The sequence below is a fragment of the Podarcis cretensis genome (assembly GCF_951804945.1).
Source record: "Podarcis cretensis genome assembly, chromosome: 7".
Lineage (NCBI taxonomy): Eukaryota > Metazoa > Chordata > Lepidosauria > Squamata > Lacertidae > Podarcis > Podarcis cretensis.
Window position 1 is genome coordinate 49,514,676 of NC_137176.1, and position 17,545 is coordinate 49,532,220.

The following is a 17,545-nucleotide window of genomic DNA, read 5'->3' on the forward strand; positions in this document are numbered from 1 at the left end:
AGCCTGTCTTCCTTCTCTCACTGGTCCTGGTGGCATCAGGACACCACCAATGGGGGAAAAGAATTTCTCATCATCACCGTCCCCCAACACCATGCTGTCACCACTGAGAGCAGGAAGCCTGAAAGTTCAGATCCTGCTGCAGCTTCTTGTCTTCCTCTTCCCAGTGTGGGCAATGAAATGGGCCTTTCCACGACCTCTCCTAATAAGCAGAACCTGGCCAGAACATGCCTCTCTCCTCCTTCTCTCATGCTACATCATCATCAGGGCAGGATGTTTGTTGTTTTGCTGCCCCTCTATGCTGCTGCCTGGGGCATATGCTCCCTCTTGCCCTGTCAGGCCATGGTATTCTCTCCCCACCCTGAAAGTCCCTCTTGGGGTATTTATTGATAATATCCATGCCAATAACCCCCCCCCCCTTTGGCATAATCAGCTGCACAGTCCAGAGCAATTGCCCTGTATTTGGGTGAAATCTTCAGCCCTTTGGATCTCTTGCTGTCCTTCATTTAAATGCCATTAAATCTGACATCATCTTAGTTATAAAACTCCATTTTGGGGAAACTGACTCATCTAGGAGAGAAAAGAGGTTTTTCTCCATTTAAAAAAATGCTATTATCTTCCCTGATTGCTCTGAGGGTGCCAAGTGGCATTTGGTTTAATTTGATTGTAATATGAAGCAGCCAACTGGGTCTCACTTCTTCTTCTAACTCCCTCTCTGTGCATATTATCTCCCTACCACAAAACAGGTATGTGATTTCTTCTCTCTTATCCATAGTAAGACACGGTGGTTTTATGTAACCACAAATATCAACGCAAATATGGAAAAAGGGCTCTTAGTATGTGAGAAGCCACCAGCCCAGCAGTCTAGCCTGTTGCCTCCTTCTCCCATTCCCACCTCAACACTCCACCCGACATATAACAAGATGATGGAGTGTTCTGCAGCAAGTCTCTTTTGTGAGCTAATCCATTTCATGGTGCATTCCCCTCTGCAAATGACTAATTTTAGTGGCCACAATCTGGTACTCACACAAAATAAAATGGGAGAGAGAGAGAGAGAGAGAGAGAGAGAGAAAGGGTTCCAGGGATTGATTAGTTGATCTTGCTGCTGGCAGGCTTGACTTATACTGTTGCTCTGTGTGTATTCACAGCATCAGGCAGAGCTTCAGCTGTTCCAGCTTTGTTTCTCCCTCTCCTCTCTGTTCCCTTTACCCTGAAGCATCAGCACTGATTGCAACGGCTGATTGACTTGGCCAGCAGTGTGAAATATAAAATAACAAAATCTACAGTCTGGCTAGTTGTGTGGATAACAGGCAGCAGCACCAGCCATCTCTCCTGCCTGTGGCTGTGTCAGCTGAGCCATTCGCACACTCCATTTTGTGTGTGTGCGTGTTTGTATGTGAGTGCTTGTGCTGTAAATTTGCAGGGAAGTCAGGATTGGGACCCAGCAGGCCTGGTAATTTGCCAGCGTTCCTGTTGGGCTAGCAGAATAGGAGTAAAATAAAAAAGCACATTGACCCAATTTCTTGAACTAAATATACAGTACTAGCAGTGACAATGAAAGCTGCTCAAGTGTTTGCTCTGTGAATGATTTCCCCTCTGTTTCAAATTGGGCAGTAGAGGACAATGTATTGCAAATGAGCAACTGAAGAACATTGTGTGAGCCTTCCATTAGGTGTAATGGGGTTTGTTCACCAGACTCCCACAGAGTATCACATTTCCAGATTTTATTATTAGTATCTTCGGGGGGGGGGGTCCTTTTCTGTCCTCTTGTCATTTCATTACTGAGTGTTCCCATCCATGGTCAATTCTTGAAGAACATGTGAGGTCTCTGCAGACTGGAGGCAGGCAAATGTTTTCCCCATCTTGACATCAATATCTGGAAAGGTCCTAGAACAGATAATTAAATGGTTGGTTACAAGCTTGGTGGATCAGGGGAATGCTGTGGATATAGTGTATCATGATTTCAATAAGACTTTGACAAAGTCCCCCATAATAGTATTTCAGAGGAGCAGGTAAGATGTGGGCTGGATGAAGTAACTGTTAGGTGGATTTGTAGCTGGTTGATGGATCAAACCCAAGAATACTCACTAATGGTGAGGGGAGAGACTCCATCAGGCAAGGCCTCCTTCCACCTGCCTTGCCCCACCCTCTGGCCCTAGGAGTCCTCATAAGGGAGTTGGTCCTGGAGGGAGAACTGTGAGGGGAGAGACTCCATCAGGCAAGGCCTCCTTCGACCTGCCTTGCCCTACCCTCCAGTCTCTGCTTCTCATTTTGTATTGTATTATGTTGTGCACTGTGGTTTGCTGTTGTTTTATTGATTGGAGTGTAGAAACTACTTGTTGTAACTGTTGAGTAGATTTCTGTTTAATTTTGAAATGCTGATATTTAATATTATTCTATATTGTTTTAATGAATGTTGAATGTTATTTTATTTGCATATTGTATATTGTATTATGCATATTGTCTTATTTAGATGATGTTACCTGCTCTGAGCCTGGCTTTGGCTGGGGAGAGCGGGATACAAATAAAAAATTATTATTATTATTATTATTATTATTATTATTATTATTATGGTTCCTCATCATCCTGAAAAAAAGTGACAAGTGGGGTGCTGCAGGGTTCTGTTGTGGACCCATTGTTGTTCAATGTCTTTATAAATGACTTGGATGAAGGAATTGAGGAGATGTTCATCAAATTTGCAGATGGCACCAAACTGGGAGGGATAGTTAGCGCTGCAGAAGACAGAATCTGGATTCAAGATGACCTTAACATGTTGGAGAACTGGCCCAAACTAACAAAATGAATTTCAATAGGGACAAATGTACACAGGAAAAAACAGCAACACAAGTATAAGATGGAGAATACCTGGCTTGCCAGTAGTACCTGTTAAGAGAATCTAGGGGTCTCAGTAGACCACAAACTTAGTATCAGTTAAGTATGATGCAGCAACCAAAAAAACAACAACCACACAAAACACTGTATGAACCTGGCTCTGGCTGTCAGGCTCCTCCTCTACCTCAGTGTTGCCTTTATAGAACTAAACAGGGAGGAAGATGAGAACTAATCCAGAATTAGTTGGTTCCACTCTTGCTACATCTGCTATTGACCTCCCTGCCTTCCACCTTAACAGTTGCTGTGAGCATCCTCTTCCCTTGCTCCTTTGTGAAGTCATCTTCCAAGGCCATCTGCCTCACCACTGTGGCAGAGAATGCTGGAAGAGACAGAACTTTGATATGATTCAAAACTTTGATACAATTTCTTGTTTTATTGGATGTCTGAATTGAATCACTGAGAAGTGAGGGCATGTAGTTAGACCAGCCTTCCCTTACCTGTGGTCCTCCACATGCTGTTGAACTCCAGCTCCCATCATGGCTCACTTTTGTCTATGGTGGCTGGGACTGTTGGGAGCATTTAGAGGGCACCAGATTGGGGAATACCAGTTTAGGCAAGGTAAAGTTTGCAATGGATATTTTCTGGAGAAAGCTTATCAGTTTTTATTTAATATAAACATATATGATACACATTGTTGTTATGCTATTGTTATTTTTAATAGAATGTCTCATTAATTCAGCTTGTCTTATGAATCTACGAGAGTAGACCTGTATGAAAGACACCAGATGGCTGAAATAAATTGTTAAGGGAAATCAATAACTCGGCTCGTGACACATCAATACTTGGGAGGAGATGCATTCTGAATTACAGACTGAAGGGACTATTAAAAAATGTCACCTGATCCCAATTTGAAATAACATTTCAATGCTGCTGTTATTTAGCAAGAAACGTGCTAATTGTCAAGAGTTTTTTTTCTCTCTCTCTTTAAGTATTTGATATTTCCCCCTAAGAAATTTAACGTCATCCTTAACCTGTGACACTCTCAGTATTTGCTGGACTACATTTTCCATCCCCCCCGGCCATTAAGCTGGGTGGGGCTCATGAGAGTGGAGTCCAACAATGCCTAGAGGGTCACAGGTTCCCCACCCTTGACGTGGCCTGAGTAGAATGAAGAAGTACTGTGGTAACTGTCCTCCTTATGCTGATCAGGACATATCAGTGAGGTGGCTGCTTGGGAAGGTATGAGATGGAAGAGTTGGTGGGGAAGGCATCTCCCTTTCAAACGACAAACAGAAATAAGTGGGGCACAGAGTTAGGGTTGCCATATTTCAAACAGTGAAATTCAAGTCAGAAAAGTTGTTGATCCAAAATCTACACTTCCAACATGGGTTGTCATACGTTCAGATTTTCTTGGACATTACAGCGATTTCCGCCTGGACATTACTTCCAACTGCAGCATTCCGGATATGTCCAGGAAATTCGGGACATATGGCAACCCTAAATTGCTCAGTGGTGGAACTTGGGGTCTCACATTTCAGCAGCTCCTTGTGTGATGCCAGATTTTGGCACACCAAACCCCCACTTCTTGCTTTCGATTCTACATCATAGTTGTGCCACCCCCCGAGGCTCCACGCCAGTGCAACCAAACCAGTTGTGCTTTCTCCCCTAAAACCGCCTCTGAAGTACTATAGTTGCTTGAACACCTAGGCCCAGGATTCAAGCCACTATACCCTTTGGTTATGAAGTGAAAGTCCACACCTGCCACACTTGTCTCACTGCCACCACACACAGGTACATTCTTTTAGAATTTGTGGCATATAATATCATGTATCATTTGGCCCTAAGTCTAAATGCTGGCATTGCATGCATAACCTTTCCCTAGCTTATCATAAACAAATAAGATAGCACTTATTTCCTTTTCTTTTATAACCGTGCAAACACTCCCCTTGATGCTTTTAAATTAAAAATGTGCTACAGATTTTTTTTCCCAGCCATTCGTTCAGTGTGTGAGGGTAAAAGAAACTCTTCCTGAAATATCTTTTTCCCATGTTTGGGGAGGGAGAATTGCCCTCACTATACTTAACCATCCAAAGTGACCAAGGGATCCCCCCCCCCCCGGTTTTGAAACGTTAAACAAAAGTGCCACACTTTGGGAATGATAAGAATGTAAGAAAATAATGCCCATTTGTCCAGCATCCTGTTCTCACAGTGGTCAATCGGATGCCTGTGGAAAGTTCACAAGCAAAACCTGAGCACAACAGTGCTCTCCCCAGCTGTGATTCCCAGAAAGGGCTTCTGAGAGTGGAGAGAGAACATTGCCACCATGCCTAGTAGCCATACTTAGCCTTATCCTCCACAAATCTAGTTAATCCTCTTTTCAAGCCTTCCAGGTTGGTGTCTACCACTTCCTCTTCTTGGAGGAAACTCCACAGTTTGACTATGCACTGTGTGAGGAAGTACTTTCTTTTGCCTACTCTAAATCTTCCAATATTAAGCTCCATTGGATGCCCCCGAGTCCTAGTATGAAAGAGGGAGAGAAACGTCTCTCAGTCTACTTTCTCTGTGTACCATACATAATTGTATACACTTCTTTCATGTCCCCTCTTGTCAGGGAAATGCAAACGGCTAGAGAGCCAAGGGGGGAGACTAGCACTTATAGAGAGCCAAAAGAGTTAATCAGCACTTAATCATCTGAATCGGAAGAAGAGACAGGGAGACAGGGGGATTCAGAGCCCGGAACTAGCTATTCACTGAACAGAGGAAGTAGGAGGCGGGTCTTTCGACGATTGGCCTGCTGGGGGAGGAGGAGTAAGAAAAAGCCATTCGAGGCATCTTAGTGAGACAGGCACGGACATGCCTTTGGAGCTCTCAGAACCATTTGAACTTTTGTAAATAAATCTTAAAGACAGAAACTGGCTGCGAGCCTGCAGTTTTATCTATGCTAGCTTTGGCAGCACCAACCCCTTACACCTCTTTCTTGCGTTTTCTCTAAACAAAAAAGCCCCAGTACCCGGTCATATCGCATCATGTTGCTCTTCACAAAGTTTGGTCAGCAGGAAACAGTGCAATATTTACCCCACAGGCTTCCTTCCAGCCATACTTCCTCATGAGACTCAATAGGGTAAGCAGCAACAACCCTCAGCACTTGTGAAAAAATTCTCTCCCCACACCTTGAGAAACAGCAGAAAATTGTCACGGCTTTGTTTTGGTTTCTGGCAGGGGTTTTTTTTTTGGGGGGGGGAATGTGGGGCGGGGCAGTGCTTTTTACCCAATTGTATTTTAAATGGGCTTTCTGAAATCCACTTATATTTAAATTAATACTTACAAATGAAAAAGGGACAGGTGCCAAGGATTCCAACCCCCCCCCCCCATGCTCTGAGGGCAAATTATCAGGATCATTGCAGCTTGTGCATCTACCACCATCAGTTGAATTCCACCTCTGGCCTGCTACCGCCAGCTACTGCTCACACAGGTAGCCTGATTCAAAACATTTTACTTTCACGAGTCATTAAGGTCAATGAGACTTATTTGTGGGCAAATGTGAACAAATATTGAGGACTTGGCATGCTTCCACAAAGTACTCCAAAAAACCTGGAACAAGTGAAAGGGGTGGTGGATGATAAATGCTAATGCCTGCTAAAGACACGTGGGAGTACATTTCCTCATGGCTGCCATTGGCTGAAATGGTTGTGAGAATCAGCCCTGATTGAGGTGACAAGTCTAGCAGTATCTTTTCCTGAAGTGCTTTGTTTCATGCTGAGTTTGTTGATGGTTTTGGATAATTTGTCTTTCAGTTCCACTTTGGCAAAGCGAAAACGATGGCGAAACTCTGGCCAGTTTAGGGTTGGTGGAAGCCAACAGCAGGTTCCTTGGGGGCTTCTTGTCTGGCTGCCAGAATCCAAGCTTGCAAGATGTTTCTAGGATGCTGGGTTTTGTGCTTTCTGGTTCTGGCCTCCGATACATTTGATGAAGCTGATTGTTCAAGGACTACCTGCTGGTTATGTTACAGCCACCACCTGTTCACGGGCTTCTCCCTTTCCTCCCATCTGTATAATTCTGACTGAGGAACTATAACCAAGACTTCCAACACATTCGAAGCCAAACTTGATAGCACAGCAGAGTCAAATGATGCCAAGAATATGACTGGCTTCATTTTCTTGTAAACACCCCCCCCACACACACACACATACACCGCTCCATAGTTTCAGACGTGGACTTGATATATATTCTGGAAAGCATACCCTATCGAGAAAGATATTTCTGGCAAGAAATTCTCACATAAAACTTATTTTATATGTAGCCAGAAGAATACTGGGAAAATGCAAGTCATGGCTCATGTTTTTAAATGAGTTTGCTCCAGTCATGTTCCCACCCCTTTCACAATTTGTATTTGCCTCCCTGAATATTCATGCCAACCCATTTGGGTGCTATATAACGTTTATGAAAAGTGGGCTTCAGAAGCACAGTCTGAATATTTTGTGCCAGCCAGGTTGAGTTAATGCATCTAGTTAGGAAATGGAAAGGGTGTCATGTGGCATGCCTGATCTCAAGCAACAGGGGAAATGCAATGGGGAATATCAAATTTACATTGGGAACCATTTGTTGTCCAACCACAGGGCTGTACAGAACTACAGAAAACATTGGAGTAACAAAAGGGTGTGAATAATTTCTGACCAGTTTTATTTACTAGCTGTTCTTTTTGTAGAGGGGGAAACCGAGTAAATGTTACAATTCATGCTCAAAATTCTGTATCGTCTCATGAAGGAATGAATCACACTGAAGACATGGACCAGAGTTCTTACATGCAGTAGCAGCTTATAGATATCAAAAAGGAGGCCCACATTTGCAGTTACAAATGCTTTCAATTCCTTTACAGTGCTGAATGCTTCCAATTTTATACTTCCTTACTGACATTTTGAAAACGCATGCTTGGGCGATGCCAGGAAAAAGGCGAATGCAAACAAATGCATCTTTGTGATGTTGGAGGGGTCACATATGAGTGCAAGGCATGCGAACTGCAAGAATGACATATCTCATACATCCAATGCCTTTCTAACATAATAAAGACACACATTTATAGCCATTTCCCTGCATGCATTTCCCAAAGTTAGGAAACCTAATGCTGTAAGCATCTCACCCCTGTAGAGCTCTTAATGGGAGATGTCCTTGATATATGCATGCTATTGACATTAAGAAAACAGTTTGTAAAAGCTCTCACACACAATGGCTACTGCTGGAACAGTCTTTAATCCCCCCCCCCTTTTACTGTTTGAATAACAATGCACTTTCGTTCATGAGTATTAAAATAAAATGTGGGCTGCGTTGCAAAGGTAGCAACTCTTAACTGTGCACGAAACTAGCAACCAGTGATATCATTCACAGCGCAGGGAAGAGTTATTTAATGTACCAGTCTCAATGGGCAGTGGTTTCCTCAAAGACTAGTTTGTCAGGAAGGGGTGGCCAAAACTGCTTCACATCTTACTTTATATTCAGTCTTGAGAGGGTCATCTACCATAATCAGACACTAGTTTATAGCTGATGGCAGTCAACAGAGACTGAGCTGAACCTTTGCTCTCTTTTAATAATCAACTTGCATACCAATTTGAAATATCTCACTGGAACCAGTCCAGGTTAAGAACTGTTAAGTCTCACTGCAATCCTGATAATACTTTCTGGGAAATCAGCCATTCTGAACTCAATGGGATTTGCTTCTAAGTAAACATATTTAGTGTTGGGCTGTAGAAGAGCTTGTACAAAGCTTACACAAGGGCTGAATTGTGCCCTTAGCTTTTGTGTACGGAAATGATGAATGACAGAATTGTTGAGCTGAACTTGGAAAGTTGCTGACGGCCATCCCACCCAGCTCCTTCCACTGAGGCAGACAGAGGCTGAATAACACTGTAAAGGAAAAGCATTCACCCGACAAGTGAGTGCACTTGATAGAGTAATAGCTGGGAGAGACTTGAATGCTCTGTGTGTATGGAAGGTCAAACTAGATGATCTCAACATTCCTTTGAGACCTCAGAATCAATGAATTGTTGGTATGACGATAAGGTGAAAGCTGGTTAGCAACCTTTCCAACTCTGTTCAACAGATAACACATAAGCATCTGCTGGAAAGGGCACAAGAGGAGCAGGCAGAAAAGATTAAACTTTGGGTCAAAGTGGAAGATTCCCATAAGGTTTCGTCTCTACAGGAAGTAGAAGGTCAAGTGGCAGAACCTTGGGAAAATAACTGTCAAGAATCCTGGCTTTAATATGCCCAGGGAGTTTGTGGCACATACTTTTTATTTCCTCAAAGTTGAGAAAAGTCATATTTCCTGAATCAGGCAATTGTGTTAGGAAAATGAGTCCAGCGTGACAAGAAAATGACAGTGGTGCACTAGAAATCATTCCTCATTAAGGTTTCTTTTCGATATCAACCTAAGGACTACCAGGTTGAGGGATATATTCTATCCTGAGCAGGCAACATAACCTAGTTTAATTCTATCTTCACCACCTACCCAGGGAATCCTGGTTATGTCTACTCAGAGTCAAACCTTGCTGATTCCACTGAACTGTGATAGAGGACAGTAACATTGCCTATGAAGCTTTGTGGTTTTGTACAGATCTGAATCTGTGATGCCTCCATCAGATTTCAGCAAAACACAACAGTGGGCCTTGGTGCTCAATGCTGCTTCCCGCATGAGCATGGGCTGCTGTATAATGACTCTGTGGAGTTGATGTCCTGCAAAAACATGCACAACGCTGGAGACAGCTGTGAACTGGATTTATGTTTCTCCTGGAATTCCATTATGAATAATCTATTACGTATTATTTTAATAATTTAGTATGTGTTGTTCATGGCTTAAATGTGTATGTATCCTGCACTTCTTACAATCAGAAATACAATGCAGACTGAAATAATAATAATAATAATAATAGTAATAATAATGATAATGATAATGATAATAATAATAACAACAACAACCCACCCTTTGCCACAAGATCCCAGAGTAGCGCTCAGCAATGTAAAATACAATGTTAAAAACTTCAAAGCAAATTAAAATCACAACTGGAGTGAGTATTGAAAATATACATCTCAAGGCCAGGGTATAAAAATAGACATGAACAGTGTCACTTTCTGGTTGATGTGGTGGAACTTGTAATTCCAGTCTCCTCGTTGGTAAGAAATGATGCCCTGTTGAGCTGCTGGAGCACCTTTCCTTTCTCCTGCTCAGGGTATATCTGGTGGGCCTTTGTGGGCATAGGGGCAGCAGCGGAGGAAGGCATTCCGGCACCTGGGACAGCATGCCCAGGGGTGGCATGCACTGCCCATAGGGGTGGGGCTCACCACGGAGCCTCCAGAGTCTGCCTGCCTCCTCCCACTCAGCCGCCCTACAACTGGGGGGAGACAGTGAGTGGACCGTTTGCACAGCTCAGAGCCTGCACGCGCCAAAGCCACCGCATCTCTCCCAGGAGAGACGCATAGCCCTGGCATGCTGCAGGCCCTGCAGTGAGTGCCACCCAGCATTTTGTCACTTCCACTCAGTGGTGACACCCGGGACGGACCGCACCCACCGCACCCCCCTTCCTCCACACCTGCACAGGGGAAGGAGGAGGTAGCAGTGGTAAAAATGGTAGCAGACACTCCGACTGCACTGCTCTATCCCTTGCAACATCTCAACAGTTAATCTCATATTCCTTTTCTGAGTTCAAGCTGACAGGGTGGAAACTGTGATACTTTTGTAGCGGCTCATACAAAAACCAGACACAAACAAGAGATCAGGGCACATGGAAAGGATCTGGAGCAGAACACCTTCAATAGGGTAGTATAACAAGTGACTATGATACAAAAAGAATACAGTCAAATGCCGATTGATTCATTTTCATGCACCACAGGCTCAGAAAACACACATTGCTGATGCTGAATGCCAATAACTGACAGCAAAAGAATAGTAAGAACGATGACATGAGGCTCAACAAGAAACTGGTAAGGTGGTCAGTGTCCATGAATTGAGAGGCAGGTTGTTAACCATAGTGCTGCATGCAGCCGTAGCAGTTAAGAGGGTAGGCAATGACAGTTGTATTTTGAGGTCTGCATTTACAGCAGGCAACCTACTGAGTGACAAAAGGTCCACTGTATTATATCTTTATTTTTATTTCTTTATTAATTTTTTAAATTAATTTTCACATTTAAACATTTTCATCATATGCACCATAACAAATACAATTAAAAAATAAAAAATAAAACATTTTCACACCTTATTAAATCCATATTTTGGAATTACTCAGATCCCTTGACTTCCTTCCATTCCCTCCCCTGGTTCTTTTATCTTATCTTGTATTGTAAAGGTAAAGGGTAAATGGACCCCTGACTGTTAAGTCCAGTCATGAATGACTCTGGGGTTGCTGCGCTCATCTCACTTTACTGGCTGAGGGAGCCGGTGTTTGTCCGCAGACAGTTTCTGGGTCATGTGGCCAGCATGACTAAGCCGCTTCTGGCAAACCAGAAGAGCCAGAAACACTGTTTACCTTCCCACTGGAGCGGTACCTATTTATCTACTTGCACTTTGACATGCTTTCAAACTGCTAGGTGGGCAGGAGCAGGGACCGAGCAATGGGAGCTCACCCCATCGCAGGGATTCAAACCACCAACCTTCTGATCGGCAAGCCCTAGGCTCTGTGGTTTAGACCACAGTGCTACCCACGTCCCATCTTGTATTATACATGTCTATAATTTCCTTATCCTTAATTATTTCCAATTTTGAACATTGTCCTTAATATTGCAAGTGTTTTTTTTAAAAAAACTGCTATTGTATTAACTTCTTTACAATGCTTTTGTATACATGCAATAAAAATTTTCCATTTTTTAATATATATTTGTTGTCTTCTTGATTTCTTAGTCTTCCAGTTAATTTAGCCTTTTCAGCATATTCCATTAATTTAAGTTGCCAATCTTTTTTAGTTGGGACTTGTTATTCTTTCCAGTGTTAGTCTATCAATGTCTGTGTAGCTGTTGTTGCGTACGTAAACAGATTTTTGTATTCTTTCGGTATAGCCATTCCAGTTATACCTATTACCTATTACTATATTATTTCTTTAGGCACGTATACCACCTGTTAGAGACAATTTGGCACATGCCCAAATTGTCACCAGAAGGTAAAGCAGAAGAAATGTTTGAAACTGCAGCCAAGTATGGTGAAAAACACATTGTCGCCTGCAAGCTAAAAGTAATACATGGTCAGTAGACACACTTGGATGTGAGTCTGAGAAGCTATGGGTTTAATGTGTCCCCAAAGCACTCACAAAACAAGCCCCCACTCATATTTTCAAATGGTTATACTAAATTATCCAAGCAAGCAGTAGCACTCAAAGAGCATTCTGTCATATTAGGGTTGGGTGGTAGCTGTGGTTTTGTTTGTTTCTTTGGCTATTGAAATGGGAAACTATTATCAAATTTCTAGTGCACAGCAACTCAATGAGGAGCTTATATCTTCCTCACTCTTTTTGTCCCACCCTCATTTTTTGTAATTGCCGCATCACTAATGTTAGTCAGTATCTCCCAACTGAATTTATTGAATTTATATAAATTGCTTCTAACAACGTTTCTGATTTTCTTTGTGTATTATTGTATTATCTGTGCATTCTTAAGCATAGCATATGCAGAATATATTTCATGAGATGTATAAAATATTTGTATACTGTAATTTTATTTTATTTTTAAAAAGTTTACAATAATTATGTATACAATAAAACCCTCATATAACTAAAAACATCTATCACTGGCTAACTGCACTGAATTAAGCTACAAAGGTACAATGTGCTAGGCATGGTTATCAATGCAAAACATCTTGAAGGCAGCCCTGTTTAGGGATGCTTTTGATGTTTAACAGACCACTGTATTTTAATATTTTGTTGGAAGCCACCCAGAGTGGCTGGGGAAACCCAGCCAGATGGGTGGGGTATAAATAAATTATTATTATTATTATTATTATTATTATTATTATTATTAATCTGGTTTCCTCCCAATGGCTAGTACTGTGGACAAACACCATCTCCCTTGGCCTGAAGCGAGATGAGCTTTGCAACCCCATAGTCACCTTTGACTGAACCTAACGGTCCAGGGGTCCTTTACCTTTACCTTTATGAAAGGAGTGCACTGCATTTCCACTTTTGCCTACTAAATGAACTATTAAAAATGAAACAATATAAAGTAAGAAACAAAAATGGGGACAAGTGTCTTCTTCAGATTGTTGTTAACTTTCATGTCTTCTGGTGTCTTCAGAATTTCTCTTTACCTAATTTTTAGCTTCCTCTGCATTGGACTGCTCGTGTTTACACTCATTTAGGCAAGTCGTTTACCTCCTGTTCTACATACCAGTTGACAGATGTATCTTTTTCATTTCAGATGCTATTTAAGCCTTGGGCACTGCTTACTGGAGAGATTTATTCAGCTCTGGGATCCAACTACTGGAAAAGTACTTTGTATTCAATATTTGCCACTTGTTCCGTACATCAAGTTTCCACACACCCTTAAGCTTGCAGAGGCACAGCAGAGCTACTGTGAGCTTTGTTTGTATTTTAGCTGATTTTGAATTTTGCATGCAGATCTGCAGAATGGATTCTGCCGTATTTCATTAGGCTTTCAAGTGCTTCTGCCATAGCAACACGAATCACCTATAGAGAGTTTGCATACATCCAATCTCACTCTTAAACACTGGTATTATGCACTTTATTCTCCCCCGCTTTATTTCCTCCCTGGCTTTGCAGACTGTTAGCAGCAAAGAAGTGGTGAAATGTTTGCTGTATCTTCCATTCTCTGGCACCACCGCCACCTGCCCCAGCTCTGTTAAATTATTGATTCATGAGACCCATTCATTCAGACACCAGTAAAAGCACTGTAAGACGAACCCCTCTTTCTAGTCTTTTGGCTGAGCTAAATAAGCTTGTGAACAAACTGGCCCACCCTTTATACAGCTTCCACTGAATTCTGAAGAGCAACCTCTTTACCCTGTATTTTAACACTTGTGGGGTACATTTTTAGGGCCCATCTTATTCTTGTGATTGAAAATTGTTCTAAACTGTTTTATTGTTGTAATCTGCCCTGGGACGTTAGAGTAAAGGATGAGTAACATTGATACTAATAATACTAATATTGGACTAATAATCTTGAATGCACAGTTAGCATATAAACTCAGGGAAAAACCAAAATTGTCCTGTAATTTGTGTATGTCTTTCTTCCAATATCAGTGCTGGGTGGCTGTGAGTTTGCATGGAAGAATGGTGATGGAGACAGGTGCTTTCTCCCTCTGGTCATTTCCCTGTCCAAAATCATCTGAAAGCTTCTTTTGTGTTCTGTTTGTCGCCTCAGGCCAACTACAGCATCTTGGAGGACACTTTTGAGGGGGGAAACAACTATAGGAGGAAAGTCTGTACAGCCTCTTCCCCATTCTTCTGCTCACCTTTGCATTCTGCCAATACTGCTTTTGAATGTTGGAAAAAGAAAAAATATATGGTACTTAAATGTCATGTCTAATTTATTACGTTCGCAGTTGGTTAATGAGAGGTAACCAGCTATCACATCTTATTTCTCTGTGTAAGCTACACTGACAATCAATAAAGATGGGTTGCTGGGAGGTAACACAGAAGCAGATGTGCTCCATGTAGACCCGGTGATGAAACGGAGTGGTGTAGCAGTCAGAACGTTAGGCTAAGACCTGGCAGGCTGGAGTTCTAGTCCCAATTCAGCCATGACCTCACTTGGTGAACTTTGGCCAGTCTCTCTCTCTCATCCTAATCCATCTCATGGGGTTGTTATGAGGATAAAATGGGTAGAGGGAGAACCATGTGCACCACTTTGAGCTACTTGGAGGGAAAGGTGGGAATACTGAGGGTGATGCTCCTGGAATATATTTTTGTTCCCATTGGTAACTATGTTGTACATTGGACATGTGATGTAGAAGATATGTGATGGGAACTTCTGATATTAAAAGCATCAGTGGGGAAGGAAATCCAGTTGGCTCTGGAGAGTGATGCTAGGAAAGAGTGTGTGTAAGTCTTTATGCCCCTCCCATTACTATTGTTCTCTCAAAAGTTGCCATTTGGCCCCATGAGTAAAAAAAATAAATCAGAAATGATATAGTACCTATCTCCCCTGCCCTCCACCAAGGCTAATAACAGCTTCAAGGTGGGTGGCAATTTCAGCTGGAGAAATGACATTGGGAAGGATTAAACACCCCCTTCCCTAGCCTTTTTCTTACATTGGGAGATTGAGTGACTGATCTTCCACATCACATCTGTCTTGGCTTTTACATAAAAGCAACTCAAGTCCATTTAGGGCCCAGCCACACTTCTGTTTGACCCAGCTGCTTTGCCCCACTCAAGAAAACCTGCAGTTTAGCACTGAATCGGAGAAAATGGCAGTTGGGTTTTCTGTGAATTGCTTTTTGTTCTGATTTATCACCGAAGAGTGGGTTTTTCAGGGGAAAGCGGCAGGACATAAGCGAAGCCACTCGGACCCATACAGAGAAATCACAGGACAAGCAGAAAACTGCTCAGATGAAAACTTTGTTGGCATGGGACAAGCAGAAGTGTGGGTGATCCCTTATTTCAATGGGTCGGACTCCTGATCATGACTAATGTGGGATAACACCCTTTGTGCCCAAGTATTCAACATTATCTGGTTTCTGCAGAATTCTGTTGTCAGTCTGCATTGCAGGCTGCTGCTGCTCAGCCCATTCCAGATCACTCCTTTTCTTCTAAGACATACCATTAATTCTCAGACCAATCCAAGATCCCCAAGAAGGCAGTGGCTGCTGTGGCATTCTTTATTTCATTTATGAACCACTTCCTAGAAACATCTCCAAGCTTAGCTCCTCTAAAGACTTGGCAGGTAAAGATGGGAGAACTGAAGCTTCCTAAAAGCTTTGTCCATCAAAGGTAGATGGAGAGCAAAGGGCAAAGGAGGTGTTCCTCTGAATAGCTGGATCTTGAATTGTTTGGCAAGCCAATTAATATTTCTTTGGTCCCCCCCTCCCTTTGGTTGATTTGCTAAAGTAAAAATATACTGCATACTTTCAAAAGTGCTGTGGCTTCTTATTCAAGTTTTAGAGGCACGTAGCTACATGAAGAACATTCATGCAGATTAAGTGCTCTTTGGAGTATTAGAAACCATTTAATCTGTATAAATATGCTTTAGGGTTGTTCAGTTTCTCGGTTTTTACAACACCTTGAGAAGGAGCTGCAACGGATAGGGAGTTGCGCAAAGCATTTATTTAAAGAAAGATATACAATCAGTGGCAAACTTAGTTTCCCAGTAGCTAACGTCAGAGCAGTAGCTCATTTCCCTATGTTTTTTGTATTTCATTTGTTCTCTATTAAGGTCGACAACAAACCAGATTTCATATTATATACGCCATTAGATTCAAAATTCAGTTTTATAACTGTTGATTCTGATGATAAGCTTGAGCTATGCTTTAAGTACTGAGCAGTTTTACTCTGAAAATCAATGTGCCAGTAAGGATTTACACTTTTAAACAGCCAATTGTAAACAGTACTTATTTCCTAATCTACCCAAATACCTTTGCTTAATACATCACAAAGGCCTACCTTTTAGACTTCCATTGAATCTAATTTCATTTTTAATGGAGCTGAAAGAAATAATGTGTGACACTGTACCAAGAGCATAATATTGGAATGTCAACTATTTTGCTTTTGGGGCTTACATCGCCATTTAGTCTAATAACTCCTTACACTATAGTTTAATTATTTCCAAAAATAGAGAGCGCAAGCTTGTATTGAGGAGCATTCCCAGAGGACAGCTTACATACCCTGAGAGGAATCCATGCTCTAAATTTAACAAATATAGCTGTGTGTCAGAGTATAACGATCTTTGTCCAAGGATTTAATCTAAAACATTTCAGTTGCCATTTGCAACAAATAACGAGAACAAAATTATGTGTGCCACTTCTGATATAACACTTCACTATGGTTTCTGGACCTATTTCCATGGGAGCACAGTCATACAGATGTTTCATCTGAATGAACAATCAAATTCTTATAAAACAAATATTCTGGAGCCCAGTTTCAGTTCAAGAGATGGATCAGAATAAAATTGCAAGACCCATTCAGATGAAATATTGCTGTGTATGCAGCAAAGGGGATCATCTAAGATCCATCTCATGAATGAACACTTTTTTATCTTATTTTTAAGAATGCAATATTAATCCTATGCATCTGCTCAGACTACTCTGTTTTATTTACTAGGAATATGTTACCATGTCATCTGTTGTCATTAACATTATCATCATCACAATAATATATTGTTTCTAGGAGCTTCAGGAAGAACTGAACCATCTATATACACTATTGATCAGTTCAGAAGTTTACTCAATCAATGGGGTTTACTTCCAGGTATAGGGTGAAGGTGTTCATTAATTTTGTGTGTTCATTAATTTCAGTTAGGATGTGTTATAAAAGTGCAGCATATATTTTCAGCCTTATAGTTTTCATACATATTTCATACTTATTTGGGCAGGCATCATGGCATGAAAATCCAGCATAGTGAAGATTTGGGGCTATCCATCCAGACACACTGAGTTCTGTTCATGACCTGCCATATTCTGTCAGGATTCCACCCCCCACATCTCATCCTATCTCTACCCCTGGCTAGTCACTGCTTCTGTATTGCTTAAATCTAACAACAACAGCTTGCCAACAAAGGTCCGTATAGTAAA

General features: G+C 41.7%; 1 long non-coding RNA gene across 1 annotated transcript in view; it reads right to left on the minus strand.

Moving 5' to 3' along the window:
- Window positions 1–1,706: 1,706 nt before the first annotated feature.
- LOC307219499 overlaps window positions 1,707–17,545 on the minus strand; it is an 80,360-nt gene continuing 64,521 nt past the window's right edge. Inside the window, exon 2 of the long non-coding RNA XR_013840441.1 lies at window positions 1,707–1,884. This is a non-coding gene — a long non-coding RNA (uncharacterized lncRNA). The remainder of the gene's footprint in view (window positions 1,885–17,545) is intronic.